Genomic DNA, 13,970 nt, shown 5'->3' on the forward strand with positions numbered 1-13,970 from the left:
GTCATTTAGCGCACTTCAACAACTCCCGTAATAGGTTACATGAGAGAAAACTTTTACAAGTCCCTATATTTCTTAAGTATCTTAATGATTCCTTTAAACTTAATTGATTAGTTGGCTTACACAGAATTCTAGGTGGAAAATTATTTTTCCCTTAAAATATTGAAGTCATTGTTCCATTATTTTAGTCTCCCGGGTTGCTATTAAGAAGTCCAATTCAGTGCCATTCTGATTGTTAATCCTTTATATACTCTTTTTTCCTGGAAACTTTTAGTGTCTTCATTTTATCCCTGGTGTTAAAAATCGCATAACAACCTGCCTGATAGGGAGTCTTTTTTATCAACTGTGCTATTCAATTAATACCTATGCCTTTTATTTTTGTGGGTTTTTCTTGTATTCATTTCTTGATAGCTTTCTCTCCTCTTCTCCTAGGCTTTCTGTATTTTACTTTTCTTTCTTTTTCTTTTTTTTTTTTTTTTGGAGCTCCTATTAATAGAACATTGAACTTCCTGAACTGATACTCTAATATTTTAATCTTTCTCTCTGTCCATATTCATTTTTTTGTTCTACTTTTAGAACTCCTTAAATTTATCTTTAAACTTTATTAAATGTAACAATCATATTGTATTTAAAAGCATTTTCTTGTTCTTTTATTGTCCATTTGTTCAAAGTGCTATGTTATTATTTTATATATGGAATGTTTTATCTCTGGTGTTATTGGGGGTTTTGTTTGTTTGTTTTGTTTTTCCTTAAGTTATTCCCTTGGTACATTTTTCCCTTTCCCTCTCTGTTGCTATTAAAGCATAAAGACCAGGGCTGTTCCTTCTTAAGTGAACTGACTGCTATAATTTGAATGACTATGTTCCCCCAAAATTCATATATTGAAATCTAATCACCCATGTGAGAGAGTTAGAAGAAAGAGAATTTGGGAAGTAATTAAGTCCTAAGTGAGGAGCTTTACTGGGGTGGGAATAGTGCCCTTATAAAATAGGTGCCAGAGAACTACATCCTGCTTTTCACCATTCAAACACACAGAGGGCACTATCAATGAACCAGAAAATGGACCCTCACCAGACACTGAATCTACCAGCAACTTGATCTTGAATTTCTCAGCCTCCAGAACTAGGATAAATATTTGTTGTCTACAAGCCACCCATTTTAAGATGTTTTGTTATAGCAGCCTGAATAGACTGATACTGACATTCACCTTGTGAGCCTAATTTCATTGCTGTCTGGAATCTGTACTTATCTCTCATCATAGCAGCCTTCTGAGATTTATGCACCTCAGCAGGATTTGTGAACCAAATTGCCATTTTTTTCTTCTAAATAGTTTCATCAGCATCCATGTTAGTTTATATCTTTCTAAATCGGGAAAGAAAAAATTTTATATATGTATAAATGAAAATAAAATATATATTTATTTTATTATATAATATATAAAAGTATATATAGCATTTATGTTTATTTTATATAAATATATGTATATATTAACATATAGTTTTTAATTATATGTAATGTATAATATATTAAATATATATGTATATTACATATTTTATTTTCATTTATATATTAATATATTTATATGTATATATATATATAATATAAATGGAAACTTACTCTAAGCTAACAGTTCTTCCCACAGAGTTCTGAAGAACTCTAAATTTAAGGTAAGTAATTCTATAAATTACAAATGGGCTTTGGGCTAGTACTCAGGGTAAATTAGATAACTATCACAAAAATATCTAAGTTGGCCTGACACCCCACAACTATTTCTGAGGCACTGGTAGTGGAGAGTTTGTCCATTGAGCATCCCCCAAAAACCTGTCCTCTAAAGACAGGTTTTTAGAAAGGCTCTGCCTGAGAAGACAGTTAGGGTGTTAACCTCAGAAGGAGAGAACCATGGCAGAGACTGAGGGAAACCCAGACTTTCGTGAAAGAAAGGAGAACCCTTAAGAGAAAAGGAATATCCAGAAGAGAATTACATTTACATGCCTGACCCCACAGAGAAAAATACAAGCAAGATTTGGGCTTTTGAGGGAACCCATCTTTCCTGCTTGTTCACAATTTGCGAACCTCAAAGTGAAGTCAGCCAGTTAAAAATGCTCCCTTTATTCTTAGGGCCTGCAATCAAACATGCTAAAGCAGAGAAATACAATAAGAGACCTATACTTGACATTAGCAGAGGAAGTCCAGCTGTGTACACTAATTATGATAAACATCCATTTACAATGTCTGGGAGGAGACTAGCCACAGACCTGGAAAGAGGTGAAGAAAAACGACACCATGAAAAAGGAGCAAAGTGAAAAAGAGAACAATAACCCATTTTAAAAGTACTTGCTGATAGCTTCAAAGAGGTTCAAAAGTGTATTGTGCCCATAAAAGATTGTTTTGTAAAAGTAAAAAGGGCATCCAATAAATAATTAATAAAGAAGAAGTCCTGAAATCTTTAAACATAATTTTCTAAAAAGAAAACAAATGCATAAATAGAAAAACACAATGAACAGAGACAAAGACCAATATATTAATGCAGTAAATAAGATTAATAAAAAATTAACCCCCTAAATAAAGTAAACCCAGAGATAAAGAAATCAGAGGAGTTAAAAAAAAATCCAAATTGCTTAAACCAATTCCTGTTCCTTGCACTTTTACCTCAGGTTTCTGCTTCATGTAGTCTCCCTTGGAACATCCTCTGTTCTTGTTTGTCCTTCATACAACCCCATATACTTTTCCTGTTTGGTAAATTACTGTCTCTGACCATCAGTTTTTTTTCCATTCTGTGAGAAGTCTTGCTGTCGATATACTTATTCAGTTTTCATATGCTTGTTCACACTTTATTATGCTCAGTCTAAGATATTGAGTCAGAAATCTGATCTGCTATTACTAATTGTGAAAATGTTGCAAGTTAGCTCACTAATATCTCAGTATCTATTTCCTCATAGATAAAAATGAGGTGAATGAAGCTCACGATCATAAGTCTGGATTAAAAGAAGCTTCTTGACCTTTGGTTCTTCAGTCTCACCTCTACAATACTACTGTCATGCCAAACTTCTCCCATATCTTTGTGTTCAGCATGTTCCAGACATTTTCTATGTTTTTCCTCAGCCTAGAAGCTTCTTCCTCATTTGCCCTGGTAAGCTTCAACTCAACTATCATGTTTCAGCCTCCTCTGGTGCATCCACCCTAAACCACAAAATTTGATGGCTCTTTTTCTTTGTCTTCCAACAGTAATGTACATTTATTTATATTAAAGAACTCATTACCATGTATCTTCTTACTAGTCTGTATTGTACATATCTTGAAATTCCCCATACTCTGTGAACTCCTTGAGAAAAAGGAGGTTTTTTTTTTTTTATGTCCTGTTTCCAGACCTTATCATAGTTCATGATATGTAGACATTTGTTTGTTATACAATGAATGCATACTTCACTGAACTGCTGTCAGACAGCAATGAGATTACATATGTGACAATCCCTGGCATGTCCCCTGCACTCCATAATGACTAGTGTTATGGTTATTTCTGTACTGATAGCTAGTAGTCTCCAAAAAACAGAATCAATAGATATTTTAAGGAATTGTTTCATGTGAATGGGAGTTTTGCAATTTTGAAATTTGTAGGATAGTCTGGTAAGCTGGAAACTCAGGCAAGAGATTATGCTGAGTCTTGAGGCAGAATTGCTCCTTCCCCAGGAAACCTCAGTTTTTGTTCTTCATGCCTTCAATTGATTGGATGAGGCCCACTCACATTATAGAGAGTGATCTCTTTTTACCTAAATAAAAGTCAGCTGATCAATCACACCTACAAAATACTTTCATAGCAAAACCTAGTTTTGCATTTGAATAATACCTGGATACTATAGTATAGCCAAATTGATATATAAAACTTCTGTACTTTCCCTCCTCCAATTGTGTCAAAGCTGGAAGTTTTGCTGCCTAATTTAAGCAGTATAAGCTTGTTTTAAAATGAAAGAAAATTTGGTTATTCAAGATCCACCCCATGAAATCTTACCCTAAACAAAGATGGTACCTAAGAATGGATTTATGTCTTGGATGAAGGATACAAAACAACATTTATTTATTTTCCACCAATGATTATTATGATCAGGAGAGCCCAGAGGCATGAAGTTGATCTGAGGTACTGGAGAGTTTTAAAGTCAATCCAGCAGTTCCCAGCACTTTCTATAGAATAGACACCTCCTTTATCATCTCCTGAGGATGGTGACCTTTAAAAAATAATCACTAGCTTTTCTTAAATCTGAACTAAGTTCTCAGGAAACTGCAAGGTGCCCCCTCTCCAAACTGAAAGATATTTCCCACATAATATTGTATTGTTTCTAGAGAATTTCCATGTGAAAACTCTATGGTTATTCCATTATCAATTTATGCACATGTAAATACATGGAATCAAAGCTGCTGAATCTTACTAACCCAAAGAATTATAAAAATAAAACTGGAAGGCCTGTAATCCCAGCACTTTGGGAGGCCAAAGTGGCTGGATCACAAAGTCAAGAGATCGAGACCATCCTGACTAACACAGTGAAACCCTGTCTCTACTCAAAATACAAAAAAAAAAAAAAAAAAGAAACTAGCCAGGCGTGGTGGTGGGCATCTGTAGTCCCAGCTACTTGGGAGGCTAAGGCAGGAAAATGGCTTGAGCCCGGGAGGCAGAGCTTGCAGTGAGCCGAGATCATGCCACTGCACTCCAGCCTGGGCGACAGAGCAAGACTCCGTCTCAAAAAAAATTAAATAAACAAATAAATAAAACTGGAAGAAAATACAGGTTGCAGCTTTATGCATTATATTTTGTTTTTACCCAGATAAAATTTCTTCAATGGAAATAAGTTTTCTATTGATGCAGAAATTAAGTCACAAGATTTTCATGCAACTTTTAAATCAGTAAGTCAACTTATTTTAATTAAATATTACTTCAGATATTGGTATTTATTATTGCATGAGCTAGGAAAAAATTATTCAAAGTGTTTTGATTTTATTGTAGTTCCCATAATCCCTACGTGTCTTGGGAGGGACCCAATGGAGGTAATTGAATCTTGGGGGCGGTTACACTTATGCTGTTCTCATGATAATAAATGAGTTCTCAGAGGATGTGATGGTTTTATAAGTGGCTTTTTCTGCTTTTCCTCATTATTCTCCTTTCTGCCATCAAGTGAAAAAGGATGCGTTTGCTTCTCCTTCCGCCATGATGGTAACTTTCCTGAGGCCTCCCCAGCCATGCTAAGCTGTGAGTAAATTAAACCTCTTTCCTTTATAAATTATCCAGTCTCGGGTATGTCTTTATCAGCAGTGTGAGAATGGACTAACACAGCATTATGTTTTTACTCTGATAAAGGTCCTTCAATAGAAACAGATATTCTATTGACACAGAAATTAAGTCACAAGATTTTCCTGCAGCTTTTAAAGCAGTGAATCAACTTATTTTAATTAAATATTATTTTAAATATTAGTATTTATTATTGCGTGAGTTATGAACAAATTATTATTCAAAGTGTTGACTTTACCTTCAAAGAAGATATAATATACCAAATAATTCTCATTTTAGATATAATTCTTACAGTTTTCATATTAATATCAAAGGTATATATTTAGTAAATTAGAAAAAAATCATAACCATTAACTCAGTAATTTTCATTTGTGATAAATTTATATTAATATAATGATTTGATTTTCAAACAAACTTATTAATACTACCAGGACAGTTGATGTCTTAGGCTTATTTTCAACAGGTCTGAAATTTTATAAATACAAAAGTTGTATTAAATTAAATAATGCATTTTGCTGTTCCTCTGCTGAAATCAATGTTTTTCCTTTTGAACCAAAATGACTTAGTCCCCAAATTAGCTGACTCCCTACTGGTCACTTAATAACTAATCAAAAAACTTGACCGTGTGCTTCAACTTGAGAGAGAATGTGATGATTAATGTTAGGTGTTTCCTTGACTGGATTAAGAAATCCCTAGAGAACTGGTAAAGCATTATTTCTGGGTATGTCCGCGAGAGTGTTTCCAAAGAAGATTAGCCTGTGAGTTGATGGACTGGGTTCGGTAGATCCACCCTCAATGGGGGCGGGTACATCAGAACTCCAGGCTCTGGAGTACACCAGCACCTCTCCAGGTTCTCAGGCTTCAAACTGTGAATTACACCCTCCGTTTCCCTGGTTCTGAGGTTTTGGGATTTGAACTGAGCCATAATATTTGCATCGCAGAGTCTTCAGCTTGCAAATGGCCTATCATAGTCTTCTCAGCCTCCATAATCACATGTGCCAATTTCCCTAATAAATTCCCTCATATGTTTATCTATCTCTATATATCTAATATATGTATATTTCTACACAGTATCTCTCTGGAGAACACTGGCTCATACAGAGAAAAAAAAAATTCCAACATCATTTTTCCCCTTGAGTTTTGAAGAGGCAATTCCATTACATATGATCTCATGTGCTTGCCCTACAAAAGAAATCGTATTTTTAACATACGTTGTATGGTTGTAGGAATTTGGGAAGAAATTATCTGTGAAGGAAATTTGCTAGTGTAATGCACACCCAATCTGTACTCTCACAATATCCTATGTTTTAAGCTTTAATTTATTTTTATTTTTATTATTTTTGTTAATGTCTACTGTATAGAGATCCATTTTAATGCCTCCTATACAAGAGCATTGTGTCAGGGAATTTACATACAATCTCTCTTAAATTTAGATAACAAACTTATTTGGTAGCTATTATTTTTCTCAATTTAAAGGGAAGGGTAACAAGGGTTAGTGTGTCTAATTAATATGCTTATGTCCACATGTCTAATTGGTAGACTTAAGATGTATGCCCAGCTATGTCATCATACTGAATCCTTTCTGACTCCTGTGTTTATCTAGTATATGGTAATAATTAATACTCAGAATCATAATGAGGTGGTTTCTCAACCATCCAGGACCTGTTGCATCAGTTTATTGGTTAAGATGAACTTACTTTTGAAGGAGAGAATGTTTATTTTCTCTTATGTTTTTTCTTTTTATGAAAATAAAGTTTCTTCCTGGAGAGCAGTGGGGCCTTGATTATTATAGTGGATATATTTGTCCTCTTGCTTTGCAACTTTTGTCATATCATAGCTGGCCTACTTTCAGCCCTCTGCATTTCTCCATCAATAATAATTTATAATTAAAGAAAAACTCTAAATTCATAGTTGTATAGCTGACTCAATAATTTTAGCCACTGCTTGAGTCAGCTAATCTCTATTCAAGTTCTAATATTTTTATGCCTTTCTTTCTGCATCTGCTATTTTGTCTGGTTTCCAGTTTCAAGACCTCCTCAATTTCACTTATCCTATTTTTTCAAAATATAATTAACAAATATATTAGAAAATTTGTATTAGCTTTCATTTTTTAAAAGATAAAAACATATAGCATCATTACAATGTACTATATTTTTAAAAATAAAGAAAAATATTTTCTATTTTTTATCTTTCTTCTAGTTCTTGCCTATCACGATTTGTATTCTTTTCAGTATTTTTTTGGAGCAGAGAGAGAAAAATAATTATTTTCTCTAACCTTTAAAATATTTCCATGTGCTCCCCTATATTTTCCATAATACTTTGAAATTAGGTTGATATTTTGCGACTAGTTCTAGCCAATTGATTTAGAGAATAAATCATGTGTTTTTTCTCTCAATGTGGGGACTTTAAGAAATGGTGTGCTTTCCCCAACAATCTATTCTCAGGCCACAGTAATGTCAGAAGCCATGTGTTCTATAGGGTAAAATTCTGTGAAACTTCTATCGTATGTAAATGAGCAATCAACCTTTAGCGTATTAAACTAATGATATTTTAACAGGAATTTGTCACAGTTGCATTTAATTATTAAAATAATATGAAATTGACATTATTAATATCCTAATTTTAGAGATGATGTGCCTAACCTATTCTGCCTAATGTACCAAAAAATTCTCCAAGTACTCGGCCATGGCTCCCTCCTTCCAATAAAATCTTAACTTCAAACTCCTTTGTTCATAAATAATTTTAGTTATAATAATTTTCTTTAAAGGGTGGTTTTGACTGGGTGCGGTGGCTCAAACCTGTAATCCCAGCACTTTAGGAGGCCGAAGTGGGCAGATCACCTGTGGTCAAGAGTTCGAGACCAGCCTGACCAACATGGTGAAACCCTGTCTCTACTGAAAATACAAAAAATTAGCCAGGCTTGTTGGCAGGTGCCTGTAATACTAGCTACTCAGGAGGCTGAGGGAGGAGAATCACTTGAACCTAGGAGGCAGAGGTTGAAGTGAACCGGGATTGTGCCACTGCATTTCAGCCTGGGTGACAGAGCAAGACTCTGTCTCAAAAAATAAATACTTAAAATATGTTTTTTGCTGGCTAAATTTTTCTCAAGATGTCTAAATAAACTAGACTCTATATTAGAACCCAAATTCAAAACAACACTCTAAAAATTAAATATTTTAATATATTTTTATTATTAATACTTTAATATTTTTATTATTAATAACACTCTAGAAATTAAATATTTTAATATAAATTTATAATTTTATGACATTATAAAAGATTAAGCTCCCAAAAATAAAAGTATAATATAGTAATGAGAGAAACAGAAAGACCCTCTCAAACACATATACACATAATTGTCCTATCCATGTATCTTTATATACATTATCACACTTATGTCCCTAATGGAAAAGTTGCAATAGGGTTTATAAATCAGTCTAGTATTATAAAATAGTATAATATAATAAAAAGTAGATATTACTGTCAGACTTCATGAAGTCTTAGATAGTTATATTGCCTTCATCTTCAATTAAGGGCTATTAAATTTTTATAATTGATCTGCATTACTGTATATGGAATATGCTTTGAGAACATACAGTAAATATAGTTCCTTACATCAATAAACGTATGAGACATTGAAGTTAAAGGACAATTACAAGTATTTCAAATTCTCCTACATCTGGCCCACCACTGCTCTGCAAAAGCCCTAACCCAACTCCTGAGCATCCCAAAGAATACAGAGGCCATTACATGAATGTATTCTCATGTGCTTTTTTGCCCTCAGCCCTAGAGATGAACTAATATATTTACAGATTTAAGTTGCCTGGGTTTGAATCCAGTCCTGCAGCCCACTACTGGGGATCTGGGCCTCACACACATTATCTGTAAAAATAGGATCTCAATAATAACAATTTCATGTCATTATCCCAAGGATTAAATGTCTTAAAAATAGTTGGCAAATCACTTAGAACATGCCTGGTCTATAAGAAGCAGTATATATTTTTTACTTAAAATAATGCCAAATTTGTATTATGGGGAGTTAATGTATCTTTTTCATTAAATTAACATATAAGTTAGTTTTTGACAATTAAAGATATTTATTTTAGCCAAAAATGTGCTTTTAGTGCATAAAGAAAGGTGTTTAGTTTACTCAAAACTTCTGTTCTCACATAAAATCAAAATGCATGCTAGTTCCAAATGTATTCACGTGGAAACCATCATTCCTCCAGCTACTGGGGAAATTTCTCGTGCTCTTGCCTCACTGCTCAATCCCTCACTTCCTGGCATTGTTCTCCGAAGATGAAGCTTAGGGTGACTAGATGTTATCAGTCTTGCATTATTAATTAACAAATACATAATTTGTATTAAATTTTAGTCATTAGGTTTTTTTTTGTCCCCACAAATTCTAGCCTGATGTTGGGCACCTCAATTCTTGCATCAACTTTTGTTTGGATTTGTTGATTGGCTGGTTTTAATTAGTCTTGCCACCATGTACTATGATAAACCAGTTTTTTTTTTTTTAATATAGTATTTGTCTCTTCTCTTTTCCACTATAGATTGTCACCACTATAACAACTTGATGAGTCAGTGGCCTCAAAGTTTTTAGTTCCTTATCTCTTTTTGACAAAAAGTAAAAACAAAAAGAAAGATACAAAGCTAAGAATCCTCTGTGTGTATGTATTTGATTTCATCCATCAGTTCATGTCTCAATATGATATCACTTTGCTGGAGCCTTCCATGGCTCTCAGTGTCACTTTCAGTTTTCTCTCTGAAGGGGACAACCTAGAGAAGCAGCTAACTGTACTATAATAGCCCTCGTATAACTCCTTTTCCCTGATTCACAGACATGTTCAGAAGAGTAGATTTGGAACTTCATTTCACAGGTATAGCATGTACAGTCTTTGAATTCCTGAATTAAATGGATGGCTGAGAAAACTAATAAGTCAATTAACATAATTAATTTTTATTTAGAGTAATTTGATGTATTCACATAGATAATTGTATTACTGCATAATTTAGGAATAAGTAAAAATTTAGCACATGAAACCAAAGTAGGAATATAAATGGAAGCCATAGTCTCCAAAGATGTGAATGCATTTAAAAATCAAGTTGGGGAGGCTGAGGAAGGAGAATCACTTGAACCGAGGTGGAGATTGCAGTGAGCTGAGATTGTGCCATGGCATGCCATCCTAGGAAATAGAGGGAGACCCTGCCTCAAAAAAAAAAAAAAAAAATCAAGTTGGACATAGGTGTGATTTTTATTTTTACTTGCCCAAAATAAGATAAAAATGTCACTGCCCACATGGGTCGTGGTCTCCATAACAACAAAATCAATCGTAGGCTAATCTAAACTGAGAAAAATACATTTCCTTGGGGGAAACACACACACATGTTCACAAATATATCTCTTCACACACATGCCAATACACCCGCTTAATACTGTCTTAGATTTCAAAGTTACAGTGCAGGCTGCTATAGAAAAGTACTGTAAGCTGAATAGCTTACAAACAGAAATTTATTTCTTGCAGTTCTGGAGGCTGGGAAGTTCAAGATCAAGGATCCAATAGATTCAGTGTCTGATGAGGATGCACTTTTTCATAGATGGAGCCTTCTCACCATGTCTGCTCGTAATGAAAGGGCTCCCTTTTATTAGGGCACTAACCCCACTGATGAGAGCTCTGAATTCGTGAGCTAATCACATCCCAAAGGCCTCATCTTCTAATAACATTCACACTGGCAATTAGGTTTCAACATGTGAATTTCGGGGGAATGCAAATATTAAAATTATAACACATACCTATATTCTTATAGATCAAGTCAGTACTACTGGTAAATATGTATTCAAATTGCTATTTTGAGCTTCTTAAAACTATCACATGAGATTTCAAAACATAGGAGATTGGCAACAGGATCCTATAAGGCCATGAAGTCCAAAAGGCTAAAATATCACCTTATATTTCTCAGGATTGTGGATATGTACAGCACCTAATAGCTCTGAAATTTCAGCTTCTGTAAACGGCTTAAAGGCTGTGAGTCACAGCTGAGACATACTGAGTCCTAAGCCCTCTCTCCTATCCTTTCATTGTCAGTCATAACCTCAGGTTTTCTTCCACACCTCTTGGCTGCACTTTCTAGCTGCAGGACAAACATACGAGGCACTTTACAAACTAAGAAGAATTGTTGCCATTCTGGGAAACAAATGAAATTGAGAATATAGCAGAAAATCTACTTTATTTTGTCTATCACAATTTAATCTTCACCTCTAATAGTTTATTTGCTAATCCTACTTGACTAAATTCTTGCAGAGGTCTTTAATCTGTAATGATATTTATATCAATGCGCGCAAGCAGTGCTATAGTTAATGGTGTGTTGTCATTTCCATTATAAACTCCCTATTGCACAAGTAAGAGGAGAACTAAGAACCTGTGACTTTCCTAACTGAGGGCACATTTCAATGCTCTTCTAAATTACAGTATTAGCCAGAGCACTTTTGTCAGGCAGCATTTTCAGGCAATTTAAGAAATCGCATTAAAGGGGAAAAAAGAAATCAAAACTCTACTCACTATTTTAACAGTCAAATAAATGTCTGTAGGTAAAATTTCTTCTATTTTTATAGCTTCACATATGTTAAGCATGTATAAATAGTAAACATATTTACAATTTTGTTATTTCATTACTGAAATATTTTCTTTAGCATTTACGTTGAATTAAGTAAAAAATGTATAAGCATGAGGACCCTCTTATACTCATTTTTATTAAAAATTTTAAACAATCTCCTACCATGTCTGGAGAGGCATGAATGAGAAGTATTACTAACACATATTTTAATGAAAGAATTTTATTATGTAAACATTGGAAGGAGCTGATAATTATAATTGTAATGTTGTTGAAATGAATAAATATAACCATTTCACTGAATAAATTATACAGCTGAGCGTTTCATTGTGATGTTACAGTTTCGCCTTGCTTAATGGAGCAGAATGTAGAACCAATGGCTCTGGTCTCTTCTTGACTAAGCTGCTATGGTTTCTGTGGGATGATAGCCCTTGAGAGAATAGTCTTGCCTTAGTAAAAGTGGGATATTCTACAATGAATGAGCAATAGAAAAAATGAATTAAAAAAGAGTTAAATTTTTTAATTAAAATTAGTGACAAGAAGTAACATATTATATGAGCCTGCACCATTAATTTAAGTGTTATAAAAAAGTGGTACATGAAGAATATAATGTGTAAATTTTCAAAATTTTCGAAGATGAATTTCTTTCATTTTACAATTCTATTGTAGGACAGAGGATGGAGTTGCTAGGATGACTGTCCTGTCTATTCCCCTTCAAGCTTTCCCTAGTCAGTGTATCTGTGAGGACTCACTAGGAGAATTAGGCACAGAACTTCACAAGCCTGTGGCTGTCTCTGAAAGAAAATTTAAACCTTCTGTGACTGTGTTATTTTGAACAATTTGTTTTATGATTTGTTTCTAACTCATAAAAAGGCACTTAAAAATAAAAATCTTGCCTATTTTGTTATTTTTTTAAAAAACTTATTATATACTTTCCTGTGTATAAAGAGAACATATTGAACATCATTTAAACTGTCATAGATAATTTAGGCAGAATTCATATTATTGTCTTATGATCTGATACAGCAATTACGATAAATGACCTTACACTGTGCTGTGTTTGTGGTTCTGTTTTGGTTTTGTGTATATTTTTCATACTTTGCCTCGATGCTTACCTGTAGGCTGTTATATTAATATTTTACTTCTTTCATTGAAACTATTTGTCTTTCAATTTACTTTAATTCAATTTGGTTTTATGTTGCTTTTTAAAAACACAATCTTAATTTATTTCTAGTCTACTAACAGCTGAGAAAAGGCTGTTAGAAATACATGTAAAACAAGATTCCATAGCTATGAATGGGAACCTGAATGGATTAAGTGCTTGGGAATTAGTCTGCATATTGAGTGACATGACTTACAACTCTTCAAAAGTTTTCTTGCTTCTTACTCCACATACTTGGTATTTCTACAAGGTATATTTGGAGAATTATTGAAGGCTACATAGGTGAGTTGTCATAACATAAGAGGGCCAATTTTAGACTCTATCCATATATTAAAATACTAATAGAATCTTAAAATATACTAAAATACTAATAGAAGTCTCACAACAAACCCTAGAATGTGGGTACTATCCTTTTAAAGATAAGTCGAAGCATGAGAGGATAGAAAATCCCCCACTTCATGGTCCCACAGGTAATAAATTCTAGCCCAGGTAGTTTGAAAACAGAGCCTCTTACCCATTATGTGCCTCAAGTGAAGACATACAACTAGACATTTCTCCAGCACAACATTTTGATCCTATGAAAGCCATAGTTACTATGACTGTAAGAAACAGAAAGCCAAAATCACCACCCCCAAATTTGCATATTTTATTATTAAAGCTCTTAACATATAGTTATCAATGTGATTGTTTAAAAGAACAGATAAAATGCCAGAGATAGAATTAGGGGGACTTTTTTTTCTGTTTTCTATGTGTTTTTGAGCATATATGTAGACATAATACGAATAATTGTACATTATTTTATACATATATTTTAAATAAATTTAAGGAAAAAAATGACAAAAAGTTGAATATGCAAAAAAATTACAAGAACTGTAAGCCAGAAGCAGAAAACAAACTTCATATGTTCTCATTTGTGGGTGC

The sequence above is a fragment of the Pan paniscus genome, chromosome 5 (assembly GCF_029289425.2).
Source record: "Pan paniscus chromosome 5, NHGRI_mPanPan1-v2.0_pri, whole genome shotgun sequence".
In the NCBI taxonomy this organism is placed as follows: Eukaryota; Metazoa; Chordata; class Mammalia; order Primates; family Hominidae; genus Pan; species Pan paniscus.